The sequence below is a fragment of the Ixodes scapularis genome, unplaced genomic scaffold (genome assembly GCF_016920785.2).
Source record: "Ixodes scapularis isolate PalLabHiFi unplaced genomic scaffold, ASM1692078v2 PGA_scaffold13__105_contigs__length_92229423, whole genome shotgun sequence".
NCBI classification, from domain to species: Eukaryota; Metazoa; Arthropoda; class Arachnida; order Ixodida; family Ixodidae; genus Ixodes; species Ixodes scapularis.
Window position 1 is genome coordinate 5,196,826 of NW_024609839.1, and position 25,970 is coordinate 5,222,795.

Here is a 25,970-nt window from a genome sequence, read left to right on the forward strand (position 1 = left end):
GATAAAAGCAGTGGTATGCCATACACTACTGCTCACCACACCCCTGGGATTCTCTTGTTCTATGCAATTTCTGTAACATAGTCTTTAAAAATGCTTGTTTTTATAAACATTCACCCTTTTCGTGTACTTTGTTTGCAGGCTGTGGAGGGACAAGCAGCTGCAGATAGCCAGCAGTCGTCTTCACTGACCACACTCGTGCTGCCCCTCGTGGGGGTGCAGAATTTCCATGCACAATAAAACATGCTCCCTAGGCACCATTTTGCGTCTGTCATGATTTCAGTATAGCATGGAAAAAAAGGTTTGCAGCACTACCTTGGTCACACCCGACAAAATTGTCATACATCCAATACAAATTTTGGGTCAGGAAATCTCTGTGCAATTGTTTATGTGCCGGGACTCTTATCTCGACTTCAGATGTCGATGTATATTTCATATACAGGGAACCAGAAATTTCACAATTAACGGTGACACGGCGGTGCAAGTTCAATCGTCCAGATACCAGCAACCACAGTTAATTCTTCACCTTTTCTTTTTCTATGCTTGGAACAATATACTGTTAGAGCCAGAATGCTTATGCAGTCAATGGGAAACAAGATGCCACCCATGAGGAGGCCCTCTTTTATTCTCTATTCTAATGCCTCGACGTTTCGCTTATGCGGTTTGCATTTTTGCAAGGTTACCCTGCCAAGAACATTGTGTTAAAAAGCTTTTTCAGAAACATCAACTTATTACAAACTTCCATTTTTAGGTGCCATACCAAAACTCTGCTTGAACTGTCTTTTAGGTAGACCACCCTGCAGCCCAAAGGGACTTACCGTGTCTACTTGATTTGGCAAGTTACAAAGTATGACAAAACATTGCAAGCAGATACACACAAGTATATTTCGCAGATGTGGCGAGAGACAAAGCTCGTAGTAGCCTCAACAGCTGCCAGGCTTCAAGTTTGAGCAGGGAGACCCTGGTAGGCAGCACATACTTGCAGAGGTGGCCACCTCTCAGATTTTCAGCACTGCACAGCGTGTCCTCTGCTGTCAAAGCTTACACCGTCCTCGTGGTCGGACTCTTGGGGCTCAAGGGAGAGGCCCCAAAATAGAGCTGTACAAGCCCGCATTGTGCAGAAAGTCAAATCATGTTGCTGTGCCTAGCACCTTTACAACCACCGGAACCTGCTTTTCAGCATCCTATTCACTGCTCTACGACAGAATCCTAAGCAATGCTTTTCGTTAAGCTTGGCCTCAGAACAGCAGAGCATCCATTGGGGTTGCGAGGAATTGGTGTGCAAGCATGGCTTCAGGGTTTTGTCGCTGTCACCTGCACACAACAGTGAGGCGGTATCTGACATGAATGTTCCATAACCTTTTCAGTTGTCCAAAAGCACATCAAGACTAGATAGAAATTCTATATGCTAATGCAGCCTCTACTTGGAGATAGTAGTTGCATAGCATCCCAAAAAGGCTGAAAATGTAATAATAAAAAAGTTGAAAAAAAAAGTGGAGATATTCCACTTGTCTTGCACAATACCCAAAATTATGCCTTCAGAGCAAAGAGTTGTCAATTGAATTAATAATCTCTTTATTTTCCTCTACATAAAAAGGTGGGAGATGGGACATATAATGTCAAACGTCAAGCTGCGAGGCGCCCTACCCGGTGTGGCAGAAAGCAGCAGAAACGTTTCAGACAACACAAGCAAAGAACAAGATACTGTACCAGTTTGAACCTGCAATCGTAAAATGAAAACGTACACAACGTGCTGCAGCAGAACAATTTCCAGATGTTGAGGCCCAAGACATTTGGACAATACACATGCAATCACGAGGCCCGAGACATTTGGATGATACACATGCAATCACGAGTAAGCTTGAATCCGTGCGACTATCTCACACGACACTCATCACGGTGAACGAAGCACCCGTTTTCTACCGAGAGCTCTCGTGCAAGCGCATTGAGAAAATGTGTATTGAGCACTTACCGACAACACCACTGAATTCGCATCGCTGAACGTCTTGGTCATCGTCTTTCCGTCTTCACTTGGCGCGCGAAGCCCACCCACCTTCAGCCCCGGGTTATCGATTATCGCCTCTGTAGCATCCAAAGAATGCGACTCGCAGCACACCGACACACGGTGACGTCTTCGTCGCAGCAAAATGTGCCGCTAGCAACGCTCAGAGAGCATTTGCTGCACGGCGGTCACCATATGGGGCCCTTCGCGACGCCGCCAAAGCTTCAACGGCAAATGTCAGAGCACCAGCGAGTGTCGGGCAGTATTCCCCGATTACGTCCCTGACGAACCTTGAACGGCGAACACATAAAAAAGTAGCGATAGTCCGCTTTGGTCCGCCCCGTCCGCGAGCCTGAACGTCGCCATCTTCATTGACTTTGGCAACTTTTGCTGCCCGACTACTACAAAGTTATCTCCATCGCCAAACTCAATCGTGACGACATTTTGACGTCACCGCGAACTTCATTATTTCACCAGCATAGCTCGAACTCCATCGGAATCCGTAGGAAAAAACTCAATCGCAACGTCACATCACGTGACCAAAAGGGCAGCCAATCAGCGACCGATTGAGTTAACTTCATCGTTGAGTTTGCGATCTAGCATAGACAGACAGAAGTTGATAACCACAAGGACATTTTCTTTCCGAACTCTGACCGGATATTCGGAGCCGGGAAAGAGGAATTCAGAACCTCTCAAATAGGCGTTTGCGAGGACGTTTGAAGTTCTGTCATTTACGAAGCGAGTAAGAGTCTAGTGTCAAATCGAACAGCCATAGCCCAACGATTCAGCACCGTGCGATTGTTCTGTGAGGACCATCTACGGAGACACAAGAAGAAAGTGTATAGCGATAAGCACCTCGTATCGGTAGGGAGACTCAACAAGGTGCGGTTGGAAAAGCTACTGGCTCCACGGACAGTGAACGAATCTGACCTTTTATGCCAACATTGCTACAAATACCTCCAGAATGAGATTGCTTCTCCTTACAACGTGAGTACATCAGACTCTTCTTTCCGGGACTCTGATGAAGTTCTGGCTGAAGTGAGTCAAGAATTGTGTGCTGCTAGTCCGTCGGTAACTCTATTGAAACCGCGTAAAACCATAAAAAAAAAAGGCGCGAAGCATATTTGAAGAAAAAACAAGCTCAAGTGAGTTCTTCGATTAGAATAAAGCTGTCAGGCGTTTATGGCATGAAAACCGGCGAAGACAGTTATGAGCACTGCGCGGAGTGGTTTGACGCATTCCGCGAAGCGCTGAAGGCATGCAGTTCCCACCAGGAACGCAAGCTATTGTACACGCTTCTGCCACCAAGCATCTCGAAAAAAGAAATATTGTGTCTGGTGCCAGAAGCGACTGCCTACATGATTGATCAAACAAGAAAACTGAAGCGTAAAGGTGGTGTATGGGCAACCCCTGATCCCTACATGGGGAAAAAGGCGAATGCCGAAGACGTGAGAGTTGCACTGGAGTACTACACACGCGACGACCTCGCATGCTCTATTCAAAGCCCCAACAAAATGGACGTCGTCAAAGCCATGATCAACGACAACAAGACCAAAGTCGTAAAAAGGTTTATGACCCGCTCTATTAAGGAAGCTTACCAGCTGTTTAGGAAGGACCATCACCATCGAGAACTAGGCATCTCTAAGTTCTATTCCCTACGACCAGAATGAGTAAAAAAGAGTCCCGAACATGAGGTGTGCGCTTGCATATATTGCGTCAATTTTCAGTTGCTTTTAACTTCAATAACAAATGCCTCTCAGGAGACATTTGCCGAAGTCGACTTCAAGCGCATCTACCTCTGCAGCGCTCCACAAAAGGATTGGTTCCTGCGCCGTTGCGAAAAGTGCCCAAAAATGCAGAGCATCTCGCTGCAGTCGCTCCATCTCGACGAAGACGAAGAGATCTGTTACGCGTTATGGGACGCCGGCGAACTCGTCAAAAAGGTTATGGACACTTCCGCTTTCCTAAAGGAACTGGAGTCATGGAGCGAAAAGTATATGAGGCATTCTTACATCCGTGACCTTCAACGAAGCATGATACGTGACACAAGAACCGCCTTACCACCCAAGTCAGTGATGTTCCACTTCGATTTTGCGGAAAATTGGACAGTCATCTTCCCAACCGAAGTGCAGAGTTTTCATTGAAAAAAAACTCAAGTGTCTCTTTTCACATGTGTGGTTACGTCTACGCAAGGCACGGAAAGCTTTGCCGTTGTCAGCGATGACACGACACATGACACAGCTCACGCTCTTCTAGCCACAAAAGCCATAGAAGAGTATGTTGATGAACATTACCCGCGCTTTTCTGAAATAATTTTTGTGTCAGACGGAGCGGCGGCGCATTCCAAGAATCGCTTCCAATTGCACGAATTATCTCGGAAGCCGTACTCTTTGGCAAGATGGATCTTTTCAGCCACTGGACACGGAAAAAGCGCTTGTGATGAAGTAGGTGGTGTTCTTAAACACCACGCAACGCTCACCAACTTGAGATCTTCGCTCAACTCAACGATTGTCACCGCTAAAGACCTTGTGGAAGTGCTGCGTGAAAATGTAACAAATGTCTGCATGTTCCACCTGTCTGCGGAACGGGTTCGAGAGTTTCGTGCGGTGAAGCAAGTGGAGTGGGCCACCGTAAAACCTGTGAGAGGAATCCAGGCATCTCATCTGTGGAAGTCATCATATGCCGAGAGGCCGGATGTGTACATGGCCACTTGCGCAACTGAGAGTTTTAAGCTTAGGTATGCATAGTTAGCGAATTTGCAGAGTGGGGCCGTTTTGTTTTTGTGAATTGTAAGCAAAGTAATGGTATTCCAGTCTAAAGTACATTTTCGTGTCAGTTGTACTAAGCCCTTCTGAAAAAAAATAATTTGAAAAATATAATATACATGCCATAACTAACGCTCAAAATATTTGGTGCTGTGCGGCAAAGCCGCTAGACGAAGACGTCGGCTCGCTCCGGGTGAAGGTGTGTCGTAGCTTTTCCCGTTTGGAGATCATATGTTACTCAATGTTTTGCCATCACAAGTTTGTTCAAGTCACTGCAAAGTGCCAAGGAAAGTTTAAAAAAAATAAAAGACGGAGTTTTTGAAATACTGACGCCCAATCTTGCCACATTTCGAGAAATCAGCTGCATTTCCGCGTTAATAACAAGAAGACAATTAAGGGTTGGCATATTATCTCAATACATTCGTAAAGAATATTTATAGGCGCGCATTTTGATATGTTTTGTGAAGTATTATGACAAATGGTTTATTTGCAAAAAAAATTGTGAATATGTCTCTGAAACGCGTTTTTATGCCATGTTTGATAGTTTTGTTTGCATAGAAATAATTTATCGATATTTTTACTTTTTTGTGTATGTGTTGTATATCTTTTGCAAAATGCATTAAAAAGTTATGGTGACGTGAAAGCTTTGATGAGAAAATGACGACTGCGCAAAGTAGCATAGTGAAATCTTCTCGGTTTCCACGCCACGAGCTTCTCTATTTTATATCTCAGCGAAATCATTTGTTACGGCGTTCATATATAGCTTAATGTTCATCCCAAGAACATGGGTTTCATATATATTTTTAACAAAAATATCAAAATTATGACCCGGATTATCATTGCATGAACTGACGTGGAATCACCCTGCATTGCCAAGAAAAGTCGCGGAGTATAGCAGACGTAAAGCAGACGACGTTAACTGCGCCAACCCGCCGACACCGTTAAAGAGTGAGGAGTTTCGCCGCACACGAAAGGAGGGAAAACGTATTTGGGAGGGAACTTGCAGACACTAACCCCCCCCCCCCCCCCCCCCTCGGTTCGTAGCAAACAAACCTCGGCGCCTCGGGACACCTCGCCAGTGAGTCCTTTGACTTCCCTCCTTGGTGCGCGTCTGCTAGTTCTTAGACAAAAACAACGTACCGCTCGAGTTATTTCGTCTGCCCTCTCTGAAAGGCGAAGTCGAGCTCGCTCGTAAAGACCTGCACTTCCGAAGGTCGCAGGAAAGGTAAGACAGACACAGACGACGTTGCGAGCAGAGGACGTTGCAAAGGAGCAGACGACGCTCAGATAGGGGTTCGCGATCAGCCAATCAGGACTTGGCGTTCTGACGTCACCGCTACTTCCTTTCTCATGTGCAGAAGACGAAAATGAGCCCACTTGCGAGGCGTATAGGGGTGGCTGTGGTAGGACATTAATATAAAAAAGATGTAAAGAAACGGATAGCGGACAATCTGTGACACATGTTTTTGGAAGTTTGGTAAAGCGTAGAGTATTCATACCTTTAGGGTGATTGAAAGACGAATTGGTGTTAGCCAAAGTCACGTGGAACTTGTCAACGTCCGGCATCCTACGGCATTTGACATCAGATTTTTTTGCCGGTGAATGTTTTGTCGAAACCCGCAGGTATTTCTCCACTCAGCTTTTTTATTTTTCAATACATTAGGTAACATTTAGGGCCCGGAAGGGTTTATCTTAAAAAGCTGGATATTCGTAAATGATATTCTTATAGAGGGAAAATCCCTTATTGTAATGCCACGTCATCTCTATTGTAGAGAATGAACCTTTCCTGCCAGATGTACGATGAGTGTCACAGTGCTATGATCACAACTACATCGCAAGAGGTAAGCAGCGTTCGCTTCTCCGCCATTCGTACCCTGCAATTACAACAGGCCCTTCCAGAAACTTCCGCTGACAACCCTGAGACGCCGTGTTTGACTTGTTAGGGGAATATAGAAATGAGTCTTGGTGCCGGGTTGGTCTTTTGGCAACGCGGTATTATGCATAAAGTCTGGTGTCCAGTCGAGTTTAGAGACCCGATGGAGAAGACTGGGCAGGTTAGCACTGGGTGCTCATGGGAATACACCAAATGAAGGAATGCTGGGAGACATAGGCTAGAAATCTTTCGAGGTTAGAGAGGCGATCAGTAATTTGAAATTTGAAGCTGGACTAGACACGATGGAAGATATACGATAGGAAATGAAGGCATATAAGCATTTTTATATGAGATCTGAACTGTAAATGACCTGACCGATCCCGAGAACTTAGATTAAAATACCGTCAGTCAAGTGCTGGGGCAGAGCGGACATTTTCTGCAGAGAAGGAAGTGAATGAGGTCGAGAAGAGGCTGTGGGAGGGAGGAATTCAGACAAATTGGCTTTAACTATGTGTGGAGGGCGAAAACAGGAAATAAGGGAGAAACACTGGTATGAGAGTTCACGGGGGAGGTCGTTGTTGACGGTTAGAACAGGGATATTCAGAACTTGCGCATAAAATATGAACCAATGGGAAATCAAGACAATAGAACACGTGGTATTGAACCTCACAGGGCTTACACTACCCCCCCCCCCCCCCCCCGGAAAGGGGCGACGGATAGGGCCGGAGCTCTGGGGTCTACAGATGAGAATGAAGGAATTGATGAAAAAAGCATTTCAATAACAAGCAGGAGATTATGAGACTACTGAAAATGATCTAGGGAGAGTTGAAGGACGTACAAATAGCTAGCACAGCTGGGGACAGGTGGAATCGAGGAGAAATGGGACACCCTCCCGCGTCGCTCCGGCCCAATTGTGTGAACCCTGCCTCCCGGTTAGCTGAATTGACGTCTTGTTTACTCTTTCTTTTCACTTAGACTCTCTCTCTCTCTGTGTCTTATTATTGATTCCGTTCAGATGATATAAGTACAATTGAAATAAGTTATTGCTTTTTTTTATTACTTTTCACCATTAATTACACCGCTGGCTTAAAACCGCTTCCATTTCTAATTATTTGGACCCATTAATAACACAATTTACACGATAAAAGTTAAAAGAATATTTTTATTACTCTCTCGATTACTTCGAGGAACCATTGACAAAAACATAGTTTCGTAGAAGCTCATTTGATATTCTGATTACTTTTGGGTTATGTAGCTGTTACTGACACAATCGACTTTATAAAAGCAACCATTTCGTTACACAGTCGATCACTCTGAATTAATAGTGATAAAAGCGACTTCATATAAGTTCAGCTAAGAGTTTGATCACTCGATCCTTTGATCAACCCGTCTTAGTATTCACCCAACTGAATTTAAATTAACTCAATTAACTTAGTGGTTCCTTTTTATACTTCCCTGATATATTACTCGCATAGCTGAGTTAATATCAGCCTTATTGACATCTTGATAACTTTAAGTCACGATAGTGACCTATTTGACTTTATGTTGGCCTAACCGACATAGCCCTCTCTCAATATTACCTTGACCTTTTACCGTATCTGCTCGAGTAATAGCCGCACTGTTTATGAAGGAAACCTGAAGGTTCGCTTTTCTGCGGAGCACGCGAATTTCCAATCACCGCAATCGACAGCACGATTCCAGAGGTTTAGAGGAGAAAGATAACGTCTTAGGGCGAAGATACCATCTTTGGAAATTGCATTTGTATGAAGAATCGTGTTCTCGATCTAGTTATTCACTATGTAATTTATGCGCAACGCGATGATTGGTTGCATATGTGTTTTGTGGGAAAGCAGACGCAAGGGCCTTGTTTATAAATAGTGCGGCTATTAATCGAGTAAATACGGTATGCCACCGAGTGATTTCTTCTCAGCCTAGTTCCAATTATGGTCACTCTTTTGATTACTTCGATTTACTATTGGCCCAACGGAGTTTGATTCGGTCTGATTTCGTGTCGCTGTTGTAGGAGCTAAGCTAGGGCCACGCCCGAATGTCTCCAAATCTTCTCGTTTAAAGTTGTGCTTTCTGGGAGGGGTTCCCTCGCGGCAATGCCATGCGCCGAGATGAAGACCGCAGCCGCCCCAAAAAGGGCGGGGGCCGCTTCCTTTCCGTATAGTTGGTGTATGCTTCCAGCAAATCGCTCGGGTCTTCCCAGTATTCGACCATTTCCTTCTGGGCTTGTGCTTATTCGGGAGTTCCTCTTGCCATCTCCTTTCAGTGATGTCAGAGTATTCATTTCGGTAATGCCGGCTGCATTTACACAGGGCGGAAGAGCTTTCGACAAATCTGGCAACGAGCTAGTCTGCTTTCCTAATAGGTATAATATTTGTCTTCTTGTACTGAACGCTTCAGTCGTTTCTCGTGTGCCATATCACACGCCTTGTCCGTGTCGTAGAGCGTATTATGCTGCGCCGAGTGTCGATTTATTTTAATGAAAATGGGCAAGCCGGGGGGGGGGGGGGGGGGGGTTGATTGCACTCATTACTTGACGATATAGGATCTCCAGCTTTTCTCCACTATGTCGCATTGAGGCTGTAGTGGTGCGTCCCATAGCAGACCCGGAAAGTCGCCAAGGCAGCCACCATGCTCTGCGCCACCTTTGCTGTTGCACCATACCTAGCGCTATTAAGCGCAATCCAAACCAACGCTTCTTCTTCCGGCTGTAGGTCGTGCGCACCCCGGATGTGACGTATTTCGTGACGTCGCGCCGGTTCTTCGCTCTTTCCTGGCGCGGATAAGAAAGTTGGTTGATTTCAACTTCTTTCTCAACGCGCACAAAAACGCGCGGTGACGTAGTAGGGCGCTCCTGTCTCCCGGCCAATCGGTGGAGGGCATGCTCCGCGTATCTTCTCAGCCCTGGCGCAGCCAGCGCAGCGGCGCAGCCGAAGCAGATAGTCTTCGCAGCTGCCTGCGAGTATGGCGGTATGGCTCGTATTGCTGCATCTATGAACATCCCTGCGTTTCCGACGCGATGAAGGTGACCGAAAAGAAGGCTGCTGCGGACGCGCAGAGGCAAGAAGAAGCTGCGCAGAAGGCCGCAGACGCTGCCGTCTTCGATGACCAAAGCAAGTGCTTTCAGTTGCTCGAGCTCGTCCAGAAATACCCTTGGCTGTACGGGAAGCTTCGGCGCGACGACAAAGACAACCCGAAACGGGAGAACGTCTCGGAGGAGATCGCCCTTCTGTTCGACATTGTGCGCTGTAAGTGCGGTTTTGCATCTCCTGACATCGTGTTTTCGCACTTTTTTGTTGCGCGTATGGTTTACTTGATATATGATGGTGTTGGGTTGTTTTCGTAACAATATTGCGAAAAAAAAAATCATTAAGAAATCGACAGACGAAGATGGTAATATCTGTAAATACCAAATGTTTCTTTTGTTCTTTTTTCACGTCTTTGCGTTGTTTTGACGGTTGTTTCAACCAAAAATGAGAAGGAAGGAAGATGATCACTGCGTCGGCCTTTATTCCTCTTTTTGTTCACCGCACGGAAAAGTTCTTTCTCGGTTGTATGGAAAAGGCTGAACTCCATTTCTGTCCTTCAGACAATCGATCGTATTTAATTATAACTTTAGATTGAGCCAAGCATTTTAAAAACACTTCTCGAAACGAAATGACAAATTACAGTACGATACCGCCCAAAACAAATTTTTACGATTCTTGAGTTATAGATTTGTTCCATTTGGCCCACAAAGTATACATAGCATCGTACACATAGCAGATGTTAGTGAGATAGATATTAAATGTCTGTACTTGATTAACTGCTAAGTTGATAAGCAGTGAAAGCTATGTACTCTCTGTTTTTAGATCAGTGAGTCGCCTGTCCCTCAGTGCCTGATCCACTCTATGCCCCTTGACTACCCGGAGAGTTTGACCACGCTGTATGCATGGCGACCTATTGTTGATTGTTCCTATCAGCATGTAGCTTCGACCGCCCTGTGAGCCTAGCAGTGAACATACTATAGTCGTTTGCTTGAGAGCTTGGCGAGTCATTTTTATGTGGGGGACTAAATTTGTTGTGCAAGTGCTTTGGACATGCGTTTTGTGTGTGCTGTTCGTTGACCACGAAGCATTAAAATTGCCAATGGCATTTTGTCGTTTTTTTCACGATTCTGCATGAGTATATCATGTCTGTCAGGCCTGTCCCACACTAGAATCAACATATTCCTCTCCAGACGACATCTGAAAGACAAAGTGGAAGTACCTGAGTTTGCCGAAGATACCCTCGCGTGCATGATGCTCGTGTTTGAGCATAGCCTCCTTTATTATACAAAGCCTCTCAAATCGCGAAAGACTCTGGTTTGAGGCTTGTCGCTGTCTTTTGTCTCTGCCTGTCGCTCTAGTGGGACTCGGGTATTGTAAAGGAACACATTTCCTTTTGAGTGACATCCCACACACCTTCTCTTCCTGCAGCCAACAAGCCATCGACTTCCCGCCAACAAGCCGATTTTTGCGGTTCCGGACCTGCTCAATAGAGTGACTGGGGAAGGATTGTAACAATATTAGCTTAGAGGATTTGATACACAAAGACTGCTCGACAGTACATGGCAGCCCCTTTGCTGTACAGTCTCCGGCAATATGAAAGACCCACTGGGAGCGCGTGGCCGAGGCGGTGGCTGGCGGAGGCGCTGCGAGCGCTCCGGGCAATTCCATTCTGCTTCGAGGAAAGGCTCACTCGGGCTCAGGTAATGCGAAACGCGCTTATAAGATTGTGCTGAGCCCCGAGTGAGCGTCCTCCCCTCGCAGCAGAATGGAATGTCCCGGAGCGCTCGGAGCGCCCCCGCCAGCCACCGCCTCGGCCACGCGCTCCCAGTGGGTCTTTCATTTTGCCGGAGACTGTACATTGTTCTGCAAGCCTTGTGTCGCACGTCCTCTATGATGGTAATGTTACTTATTCATAGTCAACCACTCGGACAGCACTGGCGAAACCTTCTCAAACAGCCTTTTTAAAGGCCAACCATATCCGTTTTCGAGATGCCCACTCATGGAAGCTGCCTCCCATGTCTCGGAAACTTTATAGTTGAAACCATTAAAGAAAAGTGTCCAAATTACCTGGAATATGCCAAGATCTACATAACATCACTTTTACTGTGCATTACCCTTGCAGAACAATCTGCATAGTGGTGGAACCACAGAAATTATAACATCTTTTATGTGGGGATGGTACAAACTTTTTAGGAGCCTTTAAGTTAAGACACAAAACACAGAAGTTAGAGAGGTACAAACTTTTTACCATTTATTACGTTGAAAGCGCAATGTTTCAGCTCAATGTCATTGAAATATAAAATGTGCCTATAATTTAAACATAGCAACACACTTCGCTCATCTTAATCACGCATCAAGCTATTTTATACCGAATGGAGCTGCATGTCGGCTGCCCCAGGACAAGATTGTGTGCACTCTGTAGTCTTTCCAGCCTCCAAGAAATGCTGGCACTTCCATCATTACATGCACCCAAACGCCAAGGCGAGGTAAACGAACCAGGAAGTAACTCATGGAAATGTCTTTATTCCGTGCTTGTCTTGGGGAATGGAGCGGGGGGGGGGGGGGGGGGGGGGGAGCACAATGACGTCGCGGCAAGACTTTTAGCAGAACCTGCATGCCTGTTGGTTTGCGGGTGCAAGCGTCAAGTCTACCAAAATGGAGTTCCGGTTCATTTGTTGTGCGACAAACATGTCTCGCACTGCTGACTTTTAGTCAAGGCAACAAATTCTTGGCCACAGTGTGTACACCAATGATGCTCGATAAAGATGGATCTCCATTGTGATAACTCCCATCCACCAATCGGCAGACGCATTCTCTAGCAGTCAGGCTCTGCCGAGAGCCCCAGGCCCGTACCTGCAAAATACACATAAAAAGAAACAAAGAGAAGCAAGCATTAGACACACAATACGGAACTGAGCAGTCGACGAAGTGCTCAGTTTTCCTACTCAGTTACTCGCAAGAGTAACCCAAGCTGACTGAACCGAGGCTGCTACCAAGAAACGGCTGCAACTGATGTGCCTAGAGATTGGCAGGGAACTTGAGCGCATGCATTTTAAAGCAAACCTCAGGCCCGACACAGCTGTGGTCGAGTAAAATACCTGTCGCGCTGCAGCACACGAATCTCCGAATAACAGAGTGCCTCGGCGAGATAAGGAATGAACACAAAGAAAAAGAACTGATCTGAAACTGTCAACCGGACACTCACAGGGAAGCTCGCAATCTCTTTACACGCGTGCAAAACAAACATTATACCTGACTTACCTGCAAGCACCCTCAGACACACAACCAAGACATGCGGTTAGAAAAGCAAGCATGCCATGTGGCTCAAGACAGCTGTGAGTGAGAAACACCCTCAACGCTTTCAGCAACGAGCCAAACCAAGAAGTACAGTGCCTCGGCCAGCTGGTGTTACGCAGTGAAAAGAGAACACCAGACAAAAAAAAATTGGCTTGCTCATTATGTTTATACAGCCTTGATGGAGATGCGCCTCAACGGGTAATCGGTCTCTTAACTGTAGATGAGAAATTTAGCCAGTGCGGTACAACCACTAACCTGGGATTTTTAACGTGCATCACGCAGTAGTGATCACAGAACACCAGACAGCTAGTGTAGCGAGTATACCTGCGGTGTTCACGTGCAAGCAGCTTCAAACCCACGTGATAGTACCTGGTAGTACACACCGCCAAAGGCAAAGACAACGCTTGTTCTTGTCTCGCACGCGGTCGCGAGAGCGGGGGCGGTGGGAAGCAAAGTACCTTCATGTAGTCAGCCAGGCGTTTAGACGAATAAACCTTGTGAATTTGCCGTCTCGCGAAAGTAGAGTGCCTTATTTCACTGAGATGGTGCACGCTTCACGTTAATATTTATGCCGTGGTACATATGATGAAAAATATACTAAACATACCAAATAAAAGCTAGCATAACTTACCTTGCTCTTGACATACGGAAGGACTCGAAGAAGTCCCGGCCGTCGGGGTCCTGGTACATCTGTCGCACAGTGGTGGCGTACTCGCCGAGCGTCTTTATAGACCTCAACAACGTGCAGAGTGCCCTTCACTGCTTCTTGCCGATACCCAAGTACTGCTCACATGCAGCCCCAAAAGCAGTCAGCCGAGTCATGTTGACGGTTCTTGCCTTGCTGACGTACTACCTTACCACACAAAGGTTCATTAGCTCAGAAATCCCAGCTTCGTACGTGGGATCCTCACGAAGCGCCATCACGAAAGCAAAGGAATGAAAACGGGGACGGCGCCGACGGCGCAACCAGGCGCGGCCAGCGCAACGATCCCACAGAATAATTTTCATTGGACACTCGCTCGGGACCAAAGCTGCATTTCGATTGGTCGTCATTTCACCGCCAGAGGGCGCTCGTGCCTGCGTGCGCGTTCGCCAGAAGCTGTCACCGTCCAAACCAAACCGCACGGTTCTGACTCAGAAAGCGCGCCGGAAACAGCAAAAACGTCACGAGATACGTCACATCCGGGGCGCGCACGACCTACAGCCGCAAAAAGACGCGTTGGTTTGGATCGCGCTTTATGGTGCCTGGAATGTGTCTCCGACTGGGCTGTTTACCGCGTCCAAAAAGCGGTCCCCTCGATTTCCGCCTGGTAACGTCAAAGAAGTGTCGTGTTGCCGCCGGTCGCGACCCTGGCGGCGTCCCAACAGCGGCGACGGATGTGGCAGACGCCTGTTCTGCTGAAGATCGTTCTCCAGTGTGGCAGTCCATGGAAGTTTCAGCAGCCAGAAGTTGAGACGCTGCGACGACAGCGACACTCGTGGCCGATCATTCTTTTCGGCGGCATTTCTACGGCAAGTCACCAGGAACGCGAAATCCCACAACATGACACTGCCCCTTTTATGGCGTCATTTGTTGCCACGTCCCAGGACCACGTTTGGTGCATGCTCACAACGGTCGGAGACGCGCTACAGGCATTATTGCGATACGGAGTCTCCGATTGATCCCTAGCACAGCGTGGCAGTGCTTGCTTGACTGTTTCAGTCAGTCTTCCCCTTTAGCGCTGTCAGAGACCAATCAAAGAAACTTTAACGAGGTTGACGGAAGAGTCCTATTCTCTCCAATCTTGTCTTCCTGGCGCTTCTTTGCGGCGAGGACCACGTAGTTCGTTTTCTTGTGTTTTTTTCGGAAATGGCTGGAGTCCTACGGATGTGTGTCCCGATAATGTCCAGCCCGGTTTTCGGAGTTTCTTACTCTACGGATATTTTGCCCTCCCTGGTATAAATGGTAACATCACCGGCGTTAACCATGAAACCGAGCCAGGGTATGTCTATGAGTTGATGTTGTGCTGCGACCATGGAGAAGTTATATAGCATAGGCGAGAGGACAGGGCCTTGAAAGACCCCGGCCTTATTTAACTTCGGTTGGGGGTGCAGTCTCTCGCAGCGCATAGTACGTAACATCTTCCTTAAAATAAAAAAAAAAGTGTGAGGTTCAGTGGTTTTCCGGTCATGCCAAGGGCCTGGAATTCTCCGATGACTGCGGCGTGCGAAACCGCGAAAAAAGGCATTTCTTACGTCAATCACGGCGATCGTTGACATTTTTTTTTCGATGTTTTCCTGATGATGTTTTATGAAATCAGGGCGAGGCTTTTCTGCGTCACAGACCGGGCGGAAACCCAGTCTGGACCTTACAGAACTTCTCGTCGCTTTCGAGAATCCACTCGGTTCCAAAGAAACATCCATTCCATAACCTTGTATGGGCAGAATGTCAAGGAGATCGGCCGTTAGTTTGAACGGGTTCTCTTGTCTTTTCCGGTCATGGGTATAGGCACCCCGCTGGAGTATTCCTCGCGGGACATTTCCGTCTTCCCATACGTCGTTGATGCGAGTTAGGACGCCTCCTTTGGAGTTATCGGGGAGAATCTTTAAATGGCCAAGGTGACCTGGTCAGGCTCAGGTGCAGTGTGATATTTGCCAGCGTGGAGAACTGCTTCCAGCTCTCCCCGAGTGAATGGACAATCCATTCCAGGGTCTGGTGCTAGCGGTTTGACGGTGTATATGCTAGGAACAGGGTTCAAGCTTGCAAGTAACGGGCAAAAGAACAAAAAAAAATATCTCATTATGTTTACAATTTTGTCCTCAGTCTTGTCAAAATTCTAGACAAGTGACAAAGGCAAGTGACAAGCAGCCCGCATCGCTGGGCTGTTTGCCCATAGACGGGCGATCGATATTTCTTCCGAGAGCGTGGAGCAGTAGTTCAGCCACTTACCCATTTCCATAGTTCTGGGCGTATACCTTAACCCCCACCGCGGCCCGGGTTATGTCTCTCCTCCTCATGTGGGCCCTGTGACCTTTCCTATATCTCTGTAGAGCGTGTAGTCTTTTGGCCCACAACTTCAAGAGCTGGGAGTGTGGCGTGGAGGTGTCTTCATCCAGATAACTGCAGATAATGCCGCTCTTCAAGCGCAGTGCAGCTTGCCCTCAAAAATAGCGCCTTCGAGAAACTGAATTGGTGCATCACAAAGCAAAAGAATGGGGAGGAGGATGGAGGGCACCGAAGAAGAAAGGGCGAGAGTTAGAGCGAGAAAAAAGGGACGGGTAGGGAGGGAAGTAGAGGTAGGCAATTAGGCTGGTAGGTCAGAAAGAGAAAAGGGGTGAAGGTGAGGGGCAGGGCGAGGGAGTTAGAGGTCGGTGGAGAGGGAAGAAAGAAGGATGGAGGGATCCCGCAAGAAGTTATGGAAGCTTCAACAGCTGCTGTAAGAAAAAGAGAGGGACAGCTTCACAGGCGCACGACCCGCCGGCTCCTATGACGCTATTCGTTGCCAATTAGAAACCACCGTCGATTGGAAGCATGGAATTCACATGACGGTTAGCACATCAGAAGACGTGTTCCAGGCCAATAGCCCCATAAAGACAAAGCCTGAGCATGACGTGATCGTTAGCAGATCCCCGACCTGCCCCAAGTGGTAAACACGCTGAAACTGGACGACAGGCACCGCAAAACAGCACATTCGTCCGTTTGGGAGCTGTGTGATAGCATCACGCATATTGCGAGACGCCAGAAGACGCATCACCGCCCGCGCGTCTTTGCGCGTCTCATAACGAGCTCAACGATAGCACGCGACAACTCCCACACGGACGGGTGTGCCGCTCTCCGGGGCCCCTCGTCGAGCTTCAGTCATTTTGACATGTTGGGAGAGTCGTCCATTCACTAGCGATGACGCCGTGCGCAGCCCTTGTCTTCTAGGTGGTATAGCATGAGTGCGCACACCTGGCCTATTAATCCATGCTTTATTTATAGTTCGTATCCCCATTCTGCCTGACTGAACCGAAGGAGTCGGCGCTGCCTTTAGCTATGTTGTCACTCATAACCATGTCCCCAACCCAGCATGTCTCGGAGCAGCACTCCCACAAAAAGCTGTTCAATATACAACGAAGGCCTTGTGCTCGTTAGCGTTTCGAAGGCACCGTATGAACGAGAGGTGCCTGTAATGCTGAATCCATTATTTGAAACCATAAAGATACAAACTTACGTCATTAAAAAAAACAAAAAAAACATTGTTGTTGTTTCTGGTTGTTTCGTTGCTTTCTATGGTCGTACGTCCAGCGAAGCCACATTAAACAAAATCGCCAAACCGCATATCAGCCGTCGCGGCGTTCGTTACAAGAGAACAGCGGGTGCAAGAAAAAGGGGGTAAAATTTGCTTAAATTTCATTCCGCACCGTTTGCCAAAATGAACGTCACAGCGGCCCACCATTTTATGTGAAATAGTGGGTGAAACCCCCACTTCATGGTTTCACTCCAATAAACCATTTCATGGTTTCACTTCCTTAGAAAACAAGTGTTTGTTTTCTAAGAAGTGATCCTATTATATCTTTACTAAAACGATCCCCCTTCAGATCACGCCTTTCTGTTCGATAACATTGCGACATTCTAAAATCTGACACTCAGATGTTGGGCTCGCGATCGTGTCCACTTTGTAGAACGCTTCTTTGTAGCTGACTGACCTATGCTACGCTCGAAATTTGACGGGCCATGTTTTATTTCTGTAATCTTCATTTCAATCTTTTTCAGATGTTCAATTGTATATGGAAAGAGACACAAGAAAACGTGAGTCTAGACTCTATAATCACTCAGCGTTGTTGCCTCTCATTAGCTTTCCTTTTCGCTTCTTTCAACAAGTGCTGAGACTTTTTACATCGGAGCTTTCAAGGACTATTTTCCCCAGGATCGTGTCCGCCAGGAAACAAATGGTGAGACAAAACTCTGGACAGCTACCGCCATCTATGAGTGACTGCGACAACCAGACAACCGGTTTTCCGGTTGTCTGGTTGTCACAATCGCTAATTGATGACGGCAACCTTTCCAGCCGTTCCACTGTGGCTTGCCGACTTCCGCCGGACATTACCTGATTCACACCATAAAACAGCTTCGCTGATCTTCCTCCTTCCCCACAGTAGAAAGGCTGAAAGATTTAGGGGCGAAGCTCCTTAGGGGCTAGCCATGTCCGTGGGTCCGTCCGATGTCCGGCGTCGAGTGCTCGTGTTGGGCGAAAAAAAAAAAAAGCAACCGCATCTCCACGTGGTGAATGATGTTGATTTGGGCGAAGCTCTGGTGGTGCTTGTGTGCGTAGACGGTGAGCCGCAGCATGCCGATCCTTTCGTCCGTTTTCATCCATGTCAGAAAGAGGATATGTGGTATGGAACGTGGTTATATCCGCATTTGAGCATTTGACCGCAGCGTGACATGGATGAAAAATGAATTAAAGTCTCAGTATGCTGCGGCTCAGCGTCTACGAAGACAAGCACCAGCAGAGTTTCGCCCCAATCAACATCATTCTCCACGTGGAGATGCGTTTTTTTAAGCGGAAGCTTTATATGCATAACAACGCGCTTAACGTCATGTCCTCGTACTCAATGCCATGTTCTCATGGTGATGTACTTAAAGTCCCGTGATCAAGGTCACGTAATGCCCTTGACTGAAGAGCAAGCTCGTGTGATCAAGGTCACTTAAGCGCCGACTGTGCAACCTACGTTCGTGTAGCGCCGATCGCGTAAGCTGGTAAGCGTGGCTAGCTGAGACTGAAGTGACCTGACGTACATGACGTCATCCTTGAATCGTCCTACAGGTCGTCCTAGGCATCGTCTTTAAAGTCGTCCTAGAGGTGATCCCAGAGGTCGTCAAAGAGGTCGTTCCAAAGGTTGTCCTCGACGACGTCCTTGATGTTGTCCTAGATGTCGTCCTACAGGTTGTCCTAGAGGTCCTCCTAGACGATGTCCAAGGCGCCGTCTTTGACGTCATCCTCGACATCGTGCTAGACCACATCCTTGATCTCGTCTTCGAGATGTGAGCCGCATATTACAACCATTTCATCACTATACCATTTCCGTTCCAAATTGTTTTCACTAATGACGGTCCTGTAAACTTACCACATTTCATCGTGTTTGGTCGCATGAACGTGCCTGTAATAATTTTTAAAGCAGAAGCTTTATAAGTCAAACCACTCTCAAGGTCACACAATCAAGGTCACGTAACACCTGTGACTGAAATGCTCATGGCTGAAACATCAGTTGAAGGTCATGTAATCAAGGTCACGTAACGCCCGTGGCTGAAATGCTCGTGGCTGAAGCGATGGTGGCTGAAGCGTTAGCTCTGGTCCCGTAAGCTCGTAAGTGCCATTCACGTAAGCGCCGGTAGCGTAAGTTCGTAAGCGCAGGCAGCTGAAGCTGCCATAACCTGACGTTCTTAATGTCGTCCGCGACGTCGTCCTTGAAGTCGTCCTTGAAATCGTCCTAGAGCTCGCCCTAGAGGTAGTTCTAGACGTCGTCTTTGATGTCGTCCTCGACGTCGTCCTAGAGGTCACTCTCGACTCTAGACGTCGTTCCTCAGGCCGTACTTTAAAACGACGTAAAGAACGACGTCAAATGAGCGCCCTAGAGGACAACCTCTAGGACACTCATTTGACGTCCTAGAGCACAACCCATCTAGCGTCATCATCGACGTCTTCCTAAACGCCTTCCTTGACGTCGCCCTTCAGGTCGTCTTATACAGCTTCCTCTACGACGTCGTCCTCGATGTCGTCCTTGAGGAAAACCTAGAGGTTGTCCTAGACGTCGTTCTTCACGTTGTCATCTAGGACGTCATCCTCGACGTTGTCTCAGCCTTCGTCCTTGAGGTCGTCCTAGAGGTCGCCCTGGGCGTGATTTTTAAGTCGCCCTCTAGGACGTCGACATTGAGGTCGTCCTTGACGTTGTTATTGACGTCGTACTCTAGGACGTCGTCCTCGACGTTCTCCTAGACGCTATCCTTGACATCGTCCTCGATATGTGTGCGGCATATTACAACCATCTCATCATCGTATCATTTCCTTTCCTAATTGTTTTCACCAGCGATGTTCCTGTAAAGCTACCTCATTTCATCGCGCTTGGTCGAATGAAAAAGCTGCAACCTTTTTTTGTCCACAGGGAAAGCAATTGACACTAGTCTCAAACACGCCGGAGATGCCTCAAGGCGGTCGGGATTTATTGGTAAGAGGACACCCAGAAAAGTAGCCGTCTAAATAATTAAAACAGCTCGGCGGAAAGTTTTAAAAAAGAGATGCAGGGTTGCTATCATGAAAACACAGGATCAAAGTTGTCTTTCTTCCGTTGTGCACTGGATTTTCTATTCGCTTGTTAGTGCCTGGTACACAAGTAATGATTGTGTACTTCATCCGTTTCTTTCTATTTTACCTGATTTTCCTTTTTAGGTTTTTCCTTTGAATATAAGTTCCATAATATTCACACACATTAATTAATTTCTCCCATGGTGGAAGAAATACATTTTGGTGAGGATTGTGGCCGCTCTTCCCGCGGGGAGCGAGCGACCAGATCGTGTTCGGAGCTAGCCTTGAACCATAGTGAGTTCCGCGTCGCCGCGGAGGGCGCTGAGCTATGAGCACCGTGGGTATGAGGTCCCTCCACGGCGGCCATGGTGTCGACGGTGTAGCGTGCTCACCTTTTTCGTGGTGTGGGTGTATGGTGGTGGTGTGCGGCTAGTGGCTGGCCTCGTGTTTTGCTTTGGTGCTCTGTCAATTACAGGTGCCACTATCGTGCACGAAGGTGAGCCTTAAGGCCCGTTCACACTCTTGCGACCGGCTTCGACCGAGAGAGACCATACCGATTTTTAAGCGTTTTGCGACTTCTTAGGACCGGATGCGATGCAGCGGAGCTGGTCCTAAGCAGTCGCAAGAGGCTTAAAAACCGGTCTGGTCTCTCTCGGTCTAACTCGGTCGCAAGAGTGTGAACGGGCCTTTAACCGGAAGAAGGAATTATGCTATTAGGATGGGAAAGACGTGCTTCACTCCCAACTGCAATTTGGAACACCGGAACTGTGCAGAGCGAGTGTTTTTGTTTAAAGCTACATCGAATGACGCCCGCCTAGAGCGCAGCGTCGTGCAGTTCCGAGGGCTGATCGCAAGTTACTACTTTACCAAGTGATCATGTTTGTTCCAAGTATTTTCCCGACGAACTGATATCGAAATGGTATCATGCGGAGTTTGTGGGAGAGTTTTCCTCCAGGCTGCAAAGAAGCCCGTGCTATCTGTAGACGCTGTTCCGAGCATTTTCCCTGGCTGCCCGAAATACCTTACACGTTACTTGTAATACCTGTAAGACCTGTACACCATATTGTGAGTAGGGTGACCACCCGTCCCGTGACTCGCGGGACTGTGCCGCTTTAGTGCTCGTGCACCGCCGTCTCCCGAGGAATTTCCAAATCTTCAAAATGTCCCGCATTTCACAATGTCGTGAAAATCACTCTGTAACTCATGATGCTGCCGAACAACAGTGCAGGGGGAAGCGAGGAGGTCGCTGGTAATCGTGTGAATCGCGATGGTACGCCATTTGCTATGCAAGCATTGCGCGAAGTTACCGTCGTTCTTGCAGGAGACACGACGCGCATGCTCCGTTGTGCCTCTGCCTATGGTAGCAAAATATTGTAAGCAAAATTGCTCGCCAAAAGCAAAATATAAAATATTGTAACTATTTTCAAATCGCTGTGTCAATGCGAAAGGGTTGCTGTGGATTGTTTTTTAGTGAAGACAGCCACCCGAGGCAAAAAGCCTGCAACTCACAACGGTCGAAAAACAACAGTGTCTAGAAAGTTTGTGTAGGACCCTGTTGATAAATGTAAGCGTTGACGTGTGAAACAATAACCCAAGAATTGTTTACAGTTTCTTATTTCCATTTGATGCATTGTGTTCTGCTACAGTATATTTTTATGTTTTCAACTTCGACACATTTAAAAACGTGTTTGGCATAAGACAATACTGTAAAAACCCTTGATGTTTGCGAGCCATTACTTTTCGTAAATATCGCAAATTGAAAAATTTGCGGAATTTAAGGGCACGTGAAATTTTTGTTTCTTAAGGGTTTCAATGCGGACGTCTGGAATACGCGAAAGTTAGCGGCCTCAATCGTGTCCTCTGTGGCTGAATCACAAAAAATAGGGGCCGCGAAAATGAAGGGATTAACAGTATATCACTCGGAGTGAAAATTACTTGAGCTTAGTTGCTGCAGTACAATTAGAACGTGTATAAACAGCACAGGATTATAAATGAATTGACAGAGCCTCGGTCAGTGGTGTGCATGCTAAAAATTTCCAAGTCTCCCCCCCCCCCCCCCCCCTGCCCCGCGTGTCCCACATTTAGGTGGCAGGAAGGTGGTCACCCTAATTGTGAGTGTGTAGAAGAAAATTGATTTCTGTCCTATAGCCGCTGCTGTTGTTTGACTTTCAGTCACTGTGTCATCATTTCAGTCAGTTTGTCATCATACTGTTTCATCATTTCACTCACTGTGTCATCATAAATAAAAATGTTTTCTGCTCGCATGGTTTATATGCACCACAGTACCAATAGACCAATCCCACCAAGCGTTCCACGCATGCGTGACGCCGCCATAACTGTAGTTTGTAGGAGGCAGATGCCAGTTCACGAGACAGCTCATACCAATCGTGCTCTGCTCGCGCAGACCTCCAGCAGGGTTGTCGCGTGTGCAAAAAGACTACAGCTCCCACGATGCACGTCGGCAACGGTGGCGTACTCAAACTAGCTGTGAGATCGGTCTATTGACATCCTATGTATAAACCATTTGTAATGCTAATACCTTTCTGCGCATATAAAAAATTATCTAGGCCCCACTATATAACATTATTAGAATTTATTTTTCAATAAGAAGGCAGGAGCAGGATGGAAAAAATCCCCCGACAACCTGTAAAGCCACGCAATATGTGTAAACAATTTACGGAACTGTTACCAAACATGCTGTCGGACAAAACATGCGAGCACAACCGAACTGTTTAACGGAATGAACTTAAAACACGCTAATTTATTGAAAGCCCAGTAGATTGTGTGGGGAAGGTTTTGTATTTATACGAGTATTTTTGTCACCTTGAGTCATCATCGGAATGTTCTCGTTCAAGAAACAGCAACCGCACAGGAAAAAAGGCAATCAGTGTCAATGCGCCAACTCAAATCCATCATTTCACCACACATTACACAGGGACCGGGTGAAGAATGCATAATTTCCTTCACAAGCCCTCTATACAAGCCTTGACAAGCCCCTTTATACTTGGGCGCCATCTATCCCCGTGAGAGTGAAGCGCACTGTGTGCGCCGAACATAATGTGGTCGCCGCGTCAGAAAGAGAGTCATTACCTAAATGTACCGTATTTACTCGATTCTAAGACCCCCTTTTTTCACACCCGTAATGTTCAAAGATATTCGGAACACGGCGATGCGGTCGCTACATTCTATGTCGTTACTAAAATGTATCTTCCAGTTCTTCAGTTGATACGAATTATTCGATGGCATCGTCAATTGGTACACTTTGTTCACAATCCTAGTTTATTTTTGCGTTTTTACGACTTTGCGACGTGGCTTTCGCCCACGTCGCAACGTCAGCGACGCGACGTGATGCCATTTTTGAGTGCATGTGTTTCGCGCTTGACACCCGCCTTCTCTTCGCGTATCGTTTGCAGCTGTGTTTGAATCGGACTCTCTTCCCCAACCTGCCCTTGGAGGCGCTGGACGATTCAGTGGCCTACGCCCGCAAGTTCGCATACCGCTTCGGGTAGATGGTTGCAGAGAAATGATATTTGCCTCAATATACCGGCATTTGCAATGTTATTTCTCTTTCTTCTTTTCGATCGTAGCTCTGATACAACGCTAGGTTGTAAAGCATATACAAGAATAAAATACATTTGAAATGTTTTCAACTGTGGTCGAACCGCAGTAAATGGTTGTTCTTTCTTGCCTTTTTCGTTTCATTCGTTCATTTATGAATACTGTCACGGAAGGGATTGTATGCCCCTCCTCCCCCTCCGTGCCCTCCCTTCCTCCGCTCCTGCTCCTCTCCCATTTAGGGGAAAATTTTCGCCAGATTTCCTGCTAAATTTAGCCAAAATTTCCCCGCTAAATTTGGCGGAAAAATATTCCCGATAAATTTAGCGGAAAATTTATTAACATTTTCCCACTAAATTTAGAGGGAAATTTAGCCAACATTTACCTGCTAAATTTAGCGGGGAAACTTAATTGGCGCTGAGGGGATGTCACGTGTGACGTCACGAGGGTAAAATTTTCCCGCTAAATATGAAAGGATCTTTTTCCGATAAATTTGGCGGCAAACCTTTCCACTAAATTTAGCGGGGAAATTTTCCTGGGTTGAGTGGGGTCACCTGTGACGTCATGAGGGTAAAATGTAGCGGAACAATTTCCCTCCATATTTAGCGGGAAAATTTTACCCTCGTGGCATCACACGTGAAGTCCCATGTGACGTCATTATAAGAAATGTCTCACAACGCAACGCGCGGCTACACCGACGGCGACTGCGACGGCGACTGCGCCATCGCACAACCCGGAAACGGGCGCCTAAGAGCTCCGCTCTAAAACATAACATACACAGTAGCAGATATAAATAAATATACAACTAAGCATTAATTAAACTCGAGGAAGAAAATGAGAAGGGACGGACAAACACAGGTTAATTATCTATACCAACCCGCTCGTTCTGTCCTTACAACTAAGCAGTTTCCTATTGAAAAACACCAACATCATGCCATTAATATTCAAAGCATGCATCAAAAGACAAAAAAATTACAGAACAAAAGTAACATATCCATTTTTATAGACACAAAAAATAAATGCCGCGGCCAAATCGCGATATGTAGTGGTCATCAAACAATAATTTCGATGCATTTTAATAATTAACTGGAATATGTACCTGACACAGCTTTATCAGGTAAAGCATTCCACTCTGTGATTGCTTAGGGAAGAAATTAATTGAAAACAGTTATTACAAAGATATGGGTTCGGTAAAAACCTGCTATGAAAATGCCTTGATGATTCAACGTAGACGGATTTATTAATTTTAACGTGATTATAAATATTTTGAAAATAAATTTTACCCCTTCAAGCTTATCAAGCCTTGATCTAGATTAAAGTGATGGAAGCATGGCAAGTTCACACAGTTTAGTACGCGAGTCACTACGGTGATATTTATTAAAGATGAAACGGCGGGCTCGCCGCTGAATTTAGTTTAGCTTAGAACAATGTTTTATGCTATAAGGGTTCCATTGGATTTTGGCATAATCAATTTAATAAAGCATATTCAGTTTTATAAATTTTTATAAGCCAGTGTTTTTTTTTCAGGTGTTCAGCTAGCCAAATTTCGCCTCACCACAATTTTTTGCTAACCCTTATGAAAACATTATCAATATGGGTATTCTACCGTGTATCAGGAGAAAACGTTAAACCCAAGTGTTTAATATCTTTACCCTGTTTAAGCACGCTACGATCTATGCTAGATTCATAACCTAGATTCTATATTATGCTAGATCTAGATTCCGAATGCAAGATTATTCTTTTTTTCTAGTTTTTGACATACAGACGATTTTTTTTTTTTCAGGTTCAGCATCATTTGCCATTGGTCACACCAGCTTCTGTTTTTTTTTTGTAGCTTGCAATGTAGCATAATCTGGACGTGCGCTGTTTCTATTTTATTGTAAATATTGCAGTCGGTAACGAGTAGCTTGATTGCTACTGAAATGCCATTGTGCAAATCATTTATATAAAAAAAATCAAAAATAGACTGAAGCCCAAAACCCGTCAAGAGACTTGAGGAATGGTACACCTCAAGACACTTGTTTAAAGTTAGATTCATGCAATCCAACTTTCGGATACCGTACGAGAAAGGAAAGGAAATACAAAAGCCATTGCGTGACGACTGAAGTTTTAAGAATTGAGTTGTTTCTTTAGTATCAGTACTGAACGTGCCACTTTATCAAACGCTATCGCGAAGTC